The sequence below is a fragment of the Oryx dammah genome, unplaced genomic scaffold (assembly GCF_014754425.2).
Source record: "Oryx dammah isolate SB20612 unplaced genomic scaffold, SCBI_Odam_1.1 HiC_scaffold_25, whole genome shotgun sequence".
NCBI classification, from domain to species: Eukaryota; Metazoa; Chordata; class Mammalia; order Artiodactyla; family Bovidae; genus Oryx; species Oryx dammah.
In genome coordinates, this window is record NW_024070209.1 from 75,714,479 (window position 1) to 75,725,336 (window position 10,858).

Below are 10,858 nucleotides of genomic sequence, written 5' to 3' on the forward strand. Positions count from 1 at the left end.
ATGATACACAATGAAAGATCCTGCATGATACAACTAAGACCCAACACAGCCAAATAAATAAATTTTTAAAGGAGGTATTCCAGAAGCTTTACCTTGGACCTGTAATGTGTGCACCATAAAACACTCTGGGGAACCAGAGGCCTGAAGACTGCAAACAAGGTGTTCGTAGTATTGTGAAATAGGTTCTAAGAATTTGCCAGTCATTGGAAGATGACAGACAGATTTGTCGTTATTTTTAGAATGCCTCATCTGATGATGTTTACATCTGAATTTATTGTTTTCAGTTAGATAAAATTAAGTTTAATATTAATTGTTCTATCATGTGTTGGCATTTTTCTTTTGTGGGACACTGGTAAGATTTATATATATGTGTATATATATATATTCTAATAACATCATGTCTTTGTGTCTAATTGTCTTGCAATCATTGGACAGATCAAAGAAAACAAGAGTAAGGTCAGTGGTCTGAGGCTGCCTCATGGCCTTTCAGTCTCTGTTTGTTGGGTCCATGGAGCTCTTGACCATCTCAGTCTGGGCTTCTTTCTGCTTCATCAGTAGGTTGAGTATACAGATAAAAGTAACATTTAAGTGTAGTGAGTTACACAAGTAATTTGCATATCTTCTCTTAGTATAATCCTTATAATACCCAAAGAATCAACATCATTCTCATTTCACAATTGAGAAAATAGACTCCTTGAGTTTAAAATCACTTGTCTTATAATCATACAACTCAGACAGTCATAGCCAGGGTTTGAACCTAGTCCAGTTTAGAAAATTTCAAAGCTGCTAGTTGCACATACAAGGGGATATTGCACCTGTCTGGACTTGTCTCTTCATACCTATCCTGATTGCTCACGCATGGTGTAGAGAACACAAAAAAGTCAACCACACATACCGACCCCACACTTGGGGTGTTGCTCCCCATCTCTTCTACTTCTAACCCCCTTTCTTTGTCTTTGGCTCTAAATGTTTACTTGTTTTATTTATGGTGACCTATGAAATATATGACAGTATTTTTGGGTTTGTTTTTCTGTTTAAAAAAAACTTTGAGGTATCATTTACATACAATAAAATATACATATTTTAGGTGTACAGTTCAATGAGTTTTGGCAAATAAACCCAACCATTCAACAACTACCCTCTAGATAAAACATTTTCATAGTTCCAAAAATGTCTTCATGCCACCTGTATTTAATCCTAAAACTCCTCATTTCAAACCATTAGTCATCTGATGTCTATTGAGTAAAATGGTTTTGCCTAGTCTAGAACTTCACCTAAATTACAATCTGAGAGTACATGCTTTTTATATCTGATGATTTGATTCAATATAATGTCTATGAGATTCAAGAATAATATGTCTCATTTTTATTGCTGAATAGCTTTCCATGGTACAGATAGTCAATATCTCAAATTGTTTATCCATTTTTCTATCAGTGGACATTTGAGTTTTCTGCTTTGGGGCTGTTATGATAAAGTTGTTATGAATGTCCATGTAGAAATCTTTTTTTTTTTTTTGTGGCAATGTGATTTCTTTTGGGTAAATACTTACAGGTGAAATAGTTAAGTCATATAGTGTGTACATTGTAAAGTTGATTTAAAAAAAATGCCTGCTGTTTTCCAATACAACTGTAGCATTTTACATTCCCGCAAGCAATGATTGAAGATTCTAGTGCCAGAGTCCACATCCTTGCTGACACTTAGTATTAGAAATCATCACATTGAGACATTGGATATGAAGTGATATCTCAATGCAGTGTTAATTAGCATTTGCCTGATGGATTATAATGTTGAGATGTTTCCTTATTTTTATTAGCCATTCATATATTTTTCAGCTGTTTGTTAACCTGTCTCTTCCAATCTTATTTTAATTTAAACAAAAAGGGTTGCCTTATTATGGAGTTGTCAGAGTTCTTTATATATTTGGGATTCAAATCCTTTCTTACACTGTTACCCATATGCCATGAATATTTTCAACATGTGTGTGTATACTTAAGTATCCTCTTTCTCTTTAATTGCACTCTTCCTTCTAGCCTATCATATTGCCATCACCCCACCGTGAACACTCTCAACTCACACAGCCTCCTTACTCTGTGAGTAATGCACTGGGATGTCCTAGTAACACTTCAGATACAATTTCTGGTTCCAGGAAAACTCTCTGTGGCCACCAAGTCATGAATCCTCCTCTGACTCCTCCCAGCACCACTCCCCACCAGGGATCACCTGTTCTTAAAATTGAATGTGGTTTTAAATATTTAAGGTCCTCATTTCTTCCTCCATTTACCTTAGTTTACTTCCAGATGCCAGTGTTCGAACGGTTGCTATTTTAAGATCTTATGATAATCTTTGACTTCTTAATAACTCCTTTTGCCAATCTGGTGACTAATACCATGACCAGAATGCATAGCACATTTCAGTTAGCTAATGTCTTATACTTGTAATAAGGAGAGATGGAGCCATAGAATTTAGAAACAATAACTTCAAGTATAGGAAGCAGTAGGTCTGGTGACTAATTTCAGATTTGGCTATATTTTCAGAATTGGTTGCATTTTCAGCAGGAAGTTGAGGATTATTGTTATTGTTATTATTTTGGTGCCTGAAGAAATGGGAATTGACAGTTTGAAGTAATATAAACTGTTTGACATTGAAAAACCTATGTAGCTTTCACCAATAGCAAATATCTTCTAGAAAAGGGTATACTGCAATGTAAAATGCGGAATATATTGCCGTTTTTATTACAATCCATAAGCAATGGCGCACACTGGTGTGCCCAGTCTCTTTCAATCTGTCTCAATGATTGCCAGGTTTTTGCTTATCCACCTCAGCTAAAATCCACAGGAGAGCAAGATCAATTCTCGCATGGATGTCAGGACTTACAGGACAATCTTAGTGATAGAGCAAGTGATCAGAGCCCACAGAATCCCCATGTGGGTCCAGGTCATGTGCCATGTTTGAAATGTCAAACTGAAGGCTAGACTTAGTATCGTTTCAGATTCTACACTATTGTGCAGCCTCTCTTAGGGCTCTGTGGGTGCAGAAATTATGGAGGCTTCAACAGTGTTCTCCAGAGGGGAATCAGGCTACCCTGGAAAACAGAGAGACATCCTCAAACTTCTTTTAAGGAACTTTGAGCTCAGTGGATTTATTTTCGATGAGTTTGGGTCTCTAATCCATAAAAATATTGCCTAGGTTTTAAACATCTTGAGCCAAGGTTATTCCCATCATTTCTGTACCTGACTGAAAGAATCTATAGTACCTTGTGAGAAAAAGAAAACTCAAAGGTCTCTTATTAAAAGATGTAAAGTTTAACTTATATTCTGCTTGTTTAAAATTGAAATATTTCTCAAACTTAGAAATAGGAAAGCATTCTGAAGCTGTGAACATGAAAATTATTAGTTCGAATTGTTATACTTCATATACAAAAGGGATGGCAGATCTATAGCAAAAAGGGATGAATCATGGCAACATCAAAAGTACAAAATTCCAGCTCTCACCTGAATACAGGTGGTACGTTTGCTTATGTTCTTGGTGGACTTGCATCCACAAGAAGAGTAGCCTTGTTTCAGAGCTCCTAGCATCTACAGCTGCAGTTGGGAGGCATCTATTTTATATCCCTCATGTCTTTCTTGACTGATTCCTTCAATGCTCTTGTTACTAAGACAGAGGAATGCCACATTAACCTACTGTTTCACTATGATAACTGTGTTTTTCTTTTTTTTCAGAATTCAGTGTCGTTACATAAAATCAGTAGTCTATCCACAGGCTTGTTGGGGGAGTGGGTCACTAGTAGCTTTGGCTGCCATAATTATTCAATGATTTATCACCTTGAAACCCTTATCCTCATAGTTCTTCTTTAATGTAAACTCAGCTGTAAGATATGTTTTTTTTTTTTAATTATATAAAAAAGCAGTCTTTTGGCAGTAAGTGTCCCGTTACCCCTTGTGCAGAATGGACATCCTAAATGTGCTCGACATCAGGAATAAGAGCCTTAGAGTAGAGTCTGGGCTTCTGTGCCCTCCAAAAATATTTTTTTTTAATGGGGGCTGATCAAAAGTTCATTTGAGGTTTTTCTATAACATCCTACAAAAACTTGAACGGACTTTTTGGCCAGCCCAATAGTTAAACTGCTACTGTTCCCCCAAGGTACACAGGAAGCTTTGTAAAGAGCCATGGATCAGAGGCGTTAATGAGTCAACTTGATGGCCGAACCTTACTAATAACCTGAAAACTTCACCCCTCTCGCAGATACAAGTGTTAAGGAAATCCCTTGGGGGATTAGTCCTCTGGGCTCTTGTAGCCAGAAGCATATCAGCTTTAAAGAACCCACAGCTTTTCAAGGATAGGTGAAACAACCACTGGAATCAAAAATTCTTGTATAGGAGGGGGAGATTCACATATTTTAACAGAAGGTCAAATGCATTGCTTGAATTGACAATGTGGAAGATCAGACCTTCAGAAGTTTTAAAAAATAAATGTCCTTGAATTTTAGACTTAGTGTGCCTTCTCAGAGAAGTTAATTATGTCCCTAAGAATAAAGGTTTATCTCATCAGAAACACTGTAACATTCTCACAACTTTTAGTTGCTTTGTCAGTTATAATGGGAAATACATGTTATTGTAAGTTTCCAGCTAAAGGACTTCTTTTAAATAATTAAGCTTTCTGGAATTTTATTATTTTATTTTAGCTAACCCAGAATGTCAAAAGTACAGAATCAGCAGTAGGGGACTCCAGTCTGAAAAAGCTTGCTTATTAAAATCTATTTGCCCAGATGTGAGGTGGGAAAGACAAACCCACATAGCAGGTCTGGTGGAGGGAGCCTGGGACTGATGCTGCTCAGCGGGTAAAGAGGGACCTCGGTCTGCAAGGTGTGATGCCGGGGAAGGCAGGGAGTGAAAGCCTGGAGAAAGAAAACTGGTTCAGGAGCTGGTCTGGAACTAACCGGATCACACTGGCCTCCCTGTGTCCTGAAGTTACCAGGATAATCCTGATTTTCCACTTCCCTTCAGTTCAGCAAATGTGTGTCAGAGTCTACACAAGGTGCTTGGGATGTGAATCTCAATTAAACATGATTTTTTTTTCTCCACTCTGCCTCAAATTCTCAGAGCTTTTGAGGAGTATAAGCCTTGTTCGCTAAGTGTTTTTTCACAATTTTTTCCCCTGGGCAATTATTTAATTTTGAAATATGTTCTATTTTATTTGCATAGGTAATACAAGCATGTTGGTGGAAAATTTTGTTAAAACCAGAAAAGTTATTATTTTCATTTATATTTCGATTGCTGCAGCTTTTATTGGCTGGATTTCTTGGTATTGTTATGGTACTTGTTGTTTTCTCTTTATTCTTCCTCTAATAAGGAAAGATCTTTACAAGCTTGTTTCTGTTTGGTATAAGATTTTCTCACTCAGATTGAGATGGAGGCCGGCTCAAGGGCAAGTTGTCAATGTGTGTGGTGTTCAGTTGTGTCCAACTCTTTGTGAGTACATGAACTGTAGCCTGCCAGGTTCCTCTGTCCATAGAATTTTCCAGGCAAGAATACTGGAATGAATTGCTATTTCCTACTCCAAGTACCAGCCTGCTAATTACCTGGCAGAAGTAGCGGAATCAAACAACAGTTGTGATTATAGAAAGAATATATGTTATGCAAGATGTGGTCAGGAGGATAGAAAGTCACTGTAGATATTTCAAATGGGAAGGATTTAACATAGGAGATTAGTTCCTTTTAAAACTTTTGGGAAAGCGGGGGAAACCAAGAGTCTGGGTCAATTAAAACTGCTGACTGTGTGGGAATCAAGAAATGTAGGAATTCCAGGAATTTACACAGGGATCTCAAAAACTCACAAGTCTAGGGAGAGTGATTATTGGTAAAAGACCCAGAAAGTTCTGTGAACTCCACTTTTGCTTCTACCCTTTTCACCTACCTGCCACTGGAGGATGAAAATAATGGCTTTCTTTCTCTTCTATCTTCCTAATTTTGTGTAGGTGATTTTCACTGAAGGAATCTAAGTCAGAAGCCAAGAATCTGAGAAACGTACCTTCCAGGCTTCCTTGTGAGGCTGAGAGGGGTGTGTGTGTGTGGGTGTGTGTATGTGAATATGTGTATCTTTTTTTTGTTGTTCTTCTGAGTGAGCCTGAATATCAATAGACAATCAACAGTATATAGTAACAATATAAATAGTAAGACGAATATGTACTGGACCTCACCTTGTTCTGCTCACCATACTAGGAACTTTACATATGGTTTCATAGGAGCTATATAAAGGAATCACTAATACCACCCTCATTTATTATATACTTCAAAGTTGGTAAAGTCTTAAATGTACTTACCACAAAGAAGAAATGATAATTATGTGATACGATAGAAGTGTTAATGTTGTAGCTGTATTCAGTATCACAATATGTTGCTGTATCAAGTCAACCTCTTAAACTTACACAATGTTATACATCACTTATATGAATAAAAAACCCTGAATTTTAGAACTAAGAAGTTATCATAGCCCTGCCACTACTACATAACAGGGTTGGCCTACAAATCTAGGTCTGTTTTATTCCCATTCTTGGGCTTTACTGAAAATTATATCTTTCTTTCATTGTTTGATTAACTGATGGTACAAAGGAGCATCCACTTCTAAATAATTAGATGCATTCTACAATCATTCTCTTGCCATCATGCAGAAATTACAAGTCAGAAAACTCATCAATTTCCCATGTCTCCACATCTACCCTTTCTAGTCATTTTTTTATTTGCTGAAAATTTCATCTGTGCTTTGGTTAGTAGGAATTCCTCCAGGGTTCTGGCAGAGCATTAAGAAATTTCAAGGTTCTAGTGCTGTTTCAACTTGGTAGTGTTTGTGTGTGTGTTTTCATAAATGCTGCATCAGGGCCATATGTGAGAGGCCTTCATGGATCTTTTTAATAAAATAAAATATAATATCCATTATTAGACATATGCATTGGATGCTATAAAGAGGGAAGGAATAAATATACATATCCTATTGTGCTGACACTTCTTAAAAAATCCCACATCCTGTATTTTTTAATTAAATATTATGGTCATTATAATCATAGACAGTAGCAAGAAGGTGTTTGGACACAGGGGAGCCAGATATTAGTACTGGATCTGATGTTGCCGACCTAATGACACTTTCTGGGCTTGTTTCTCCAAAGTCAAGTCTGAAACCATCTTTTCATACTTGAAATTACAGTTGAAGGATAAAATAACCATAAGGGAAGAAATATAAATTTGTGAAATCTTTAAGAATTATACAATGTTTCACATATGTTATCTCATTTCATCCTTATAACCCACCTAAAATGTAGATAGGGTTCTATTTTATCCTTTATAAATGAAGGATCTCTGGTTCAAAATGTTTAAGAGTGACATACTATGTTCATCTAATGCTTATCTAATTTCATCTCCTATGAAGTTGGCATTGGATTAGGGCAAAGCCTGTCGCAACTCCTGCTTTCAAGTTTTCAACTTGGGGACATGTAACTGATACATGTAATCTGTGAAGTGAAGTGAAGTCGTTTAGCTGTGTCCGCCTCTTTGCGACCCCATGGACTGTAGCCTACCAGGCTCGTTCGTCCATGGGATTTTCCAGGTAAGAATACTGGAGCAAGTTGCCATTTCCTTCTCCAGGAGATCTTCCTAACCCAGGGATTGAACCCTGGTCTCCCACACTGTAGGCAGACACTTTACCATCTGAGCCACCAGGGAAGTCCTGTGAAGTAACAATTAAATAAGAAATAGGATGTGGCCAGCTAAATATACTTAGTGTCTGGATGAGTTGTGTAGACACTGAGTGCTGAAAGAGCCTTGAGTATGGAGAGAGTCAGAGAGGGGAGCTTTGCCAAGAAAGCTTCCTTGGAGCTTTGGTCCACAGATAAGAAGGGAGTAAGTGAGATATTAGGCAGAAAAATGTCACTGGTGGCCCCTAATTCAGGAACAAAAGGTGCAAAAACATTTTAGGTAAACCTCTGTTATACTCCAGGAATCATGTGAGTCATCAGGCATGTTTTGTTTTTGTTTGTTTTTTCTTGTGAGTTAGGTAAAATTGTCCCTTAACAACAATTACAACAGCACACAACCAGGAAATCAAGGACATAAAATTGAAGTTACTATTCTGAAAGCATACAATTTTTAGGTGTTGAGGGCAAGATCTGAATGTGATCTGTCTGATTTTAAGGTCCAAACTTGGGACTTCCCACTTCACCAAAACTAACCAAGTCCTGACTCTGCCCCAGCATCGATGTCTCCCATCCATATATTTGGCAAACATTTCTGAAGCACTTCTTACATTGAAAGGGTGAATCTTGACTTTCAGAATCTTAAATGAATGAAAAGACACTAAAGCTTATGATAGGATGGCAGCTCAATGCTTGTCTTGTCACATCTCGGGTACATATGTGTATCAGATTTCCATTCTGGAGACTTGTAACTTATAATAGCACAGTACTCATAGACTGGAGAAGGAAATGGCAACCCACTCCAGTATTCATGCCTGGAAAATCCCATGGACTGAGGATCCTGGTGGTCTACAGTCCATGGGGTTGCAAAGAGTCGGACACGACTGAACAACCTCACTTCACTTCACTTCACTCATAGAGTAGTGGTGCTAGTGGTAAAGAACCCTCCTGCCAATGCAGGAGACATAAGAGATGGTTTGATCCCTGGGTCAGGAAGATCCCCTGGAGGAGGAAATGGCAACCCATTCCAATATTCTTGCCTGGAGAATCCCATGGACAGAGAACGCTGATGGGCTACAGTCTATAGGGTCACAAAGAGTCAGACAAGACTGAATTGACAACATAGGGTTTATATGGGGAATATTCACCAAGAACATGACCCTTTATTTCTCAGAGGCCCATAACATGACATACAAAAATCACTGGTACCTTCTGTTCCCCTACAAAATTAAAGGTATTTTTTTTCACACTTTATAATGTGAATGTGCTTGCTTTCCTTTTTCCCCTCTCAGGACTAGAGTCCCAAATCACAGGGCAGTAGTGATTGAAATGACTTGGACATGAATTTAAGGTATAAAGTGCCATCTGTTTCAAGCAGTTAGGATAAAGATAATGGGAAAGACAGTTTCTAAGATGGATGGTTATTGAAAAGCAACATTTGGTTGAGGAATTACTGAGACAGCACACTGAGGTCATTTCCAATCTACCCAGTGTTCTTTGACAGAAGGAGAAAAAACAGAGTAAAATCTGGGAAGTGGTGTCATTCCCTGCCACATGGGTGTAGCTTAGGAACCAAGGTCTATTGAATCACATCTAGAGACAAAGCTGCATCCATGGACATCATTTGTGAGTAATCATTAAATATGTTTAAGAGATGATCGGAAAGGCAACAGGCTGCCTTCTGAGGTCCTGAGAGCCTGCCCTCTAATGAGTCTGGTGTGAAATCAGCTTCCATAGGGTCAATGCCAGACTTCAAGCATGGAGTACCCACATTGTAGGAGACAGTTCCCCAGTTATCTTTTGCAGAAGATCAAATAATGGAGGATATGCAAGGCCCAAAGTTGTACTGATAAGAGCCATGTTAACCTTCATACTTGCACATTCTAATTTTAGCTATTCTTACAGTCACTTTTTTTTCAGAATTGTAGAGATGCAAGATCTTATTTTCTTGTTTATTTGTTCCTCTTGAGTTCATCCCTTCTGGTATTAAATTATATGTGTGATTCTCTCTCTCTGAAATCCCCAGCATTAGTAGAGCTCTGTTTAAAATACAGAACCCCCCCCAAAAAAAATACAGAGACCCAAAGTGAAAATGGCATTGCAGATCCAAAACATCAGACAGGCAAAGGGCTTTTTTTTTTTTTTTTTTCTCTTTTACCTAGGTTAGATTAAGTCTTTTTTGTTCACAGCCCAAGTGATTCCTGCATGTCTGCTCCTATCTCCTCTTGGCAATGTCTTTATGATGAAGTGTCCACTTTCTCCAAGCCCTTGTGGTCCCTGCTGCTCTGCTTCCCATTAACCGTGTGTGTTTCCGCTTGTTTGTCTCCAGATGTATTCGTTAGCATTTTTCCAGTTGAATCTCATCCTGCTATTTCTTGCTCATATTGCTAACCTCTCCAGGGGCCCATATGCTTCCACAGCTCTTGTGCCAAAATCACAGAGCATCTTAATACAAACCTTCCTTCAACGTCTTCACACCAGCCAAAACCACAGGCTCAGTGGACTGCCAGCCTGAATTGCAACCAGCTCTGCTCCAGTGTAATAGGGCAAGCACCAGGTTTGGAGTTGAATGATAACCATGCCATTTCCTAGTGGTGTGACCTTAAGCAAGGTGGCCCAACCCTCCCTCATCTCTATTCTAAGAATGTTAACCACTTTGCACAGTCAAGAGCATAAGGTGATGGTTGTTTAGCGCCTCTGTTTTCCCTGGTACACTGGAGGCACCTCTGTCTCCTGGGACAGCAAACAAGAGCTAAGGCTTCTGGCGAGTACCCCAGGGGAAAGAGACAGTTGTCACAACCAGACAAGGCAGAAGCACTAGTGAAATGACTGTCTTTAAAAAATTAATAAATAAACTATTAGAACAAAGGGGTGAAAAATTGATGACTGCAGAAAAGTACCATTTGAGGTGACCTATTTGATACAGCCACATGCAAAAGGGAATCCAGATAGTTCTGTGGGGAAGCTCAGAGTAAGCCCCAGGTTCTAAGAGTGTATGGACTATGTCTTTCCATGTTTGGACACAATATCACCCATTTATCCTTGGAAATCTTCCTAAATTTCTGCCCCTTGGCTTGACATCATCTTTATCAAATCATCCCCCTCCTAATTCATTTTCTTTTTTCAAAAAATTGAAAAAAAATTGTTGAAGTATAGTTGATTTACAATATTATGTTA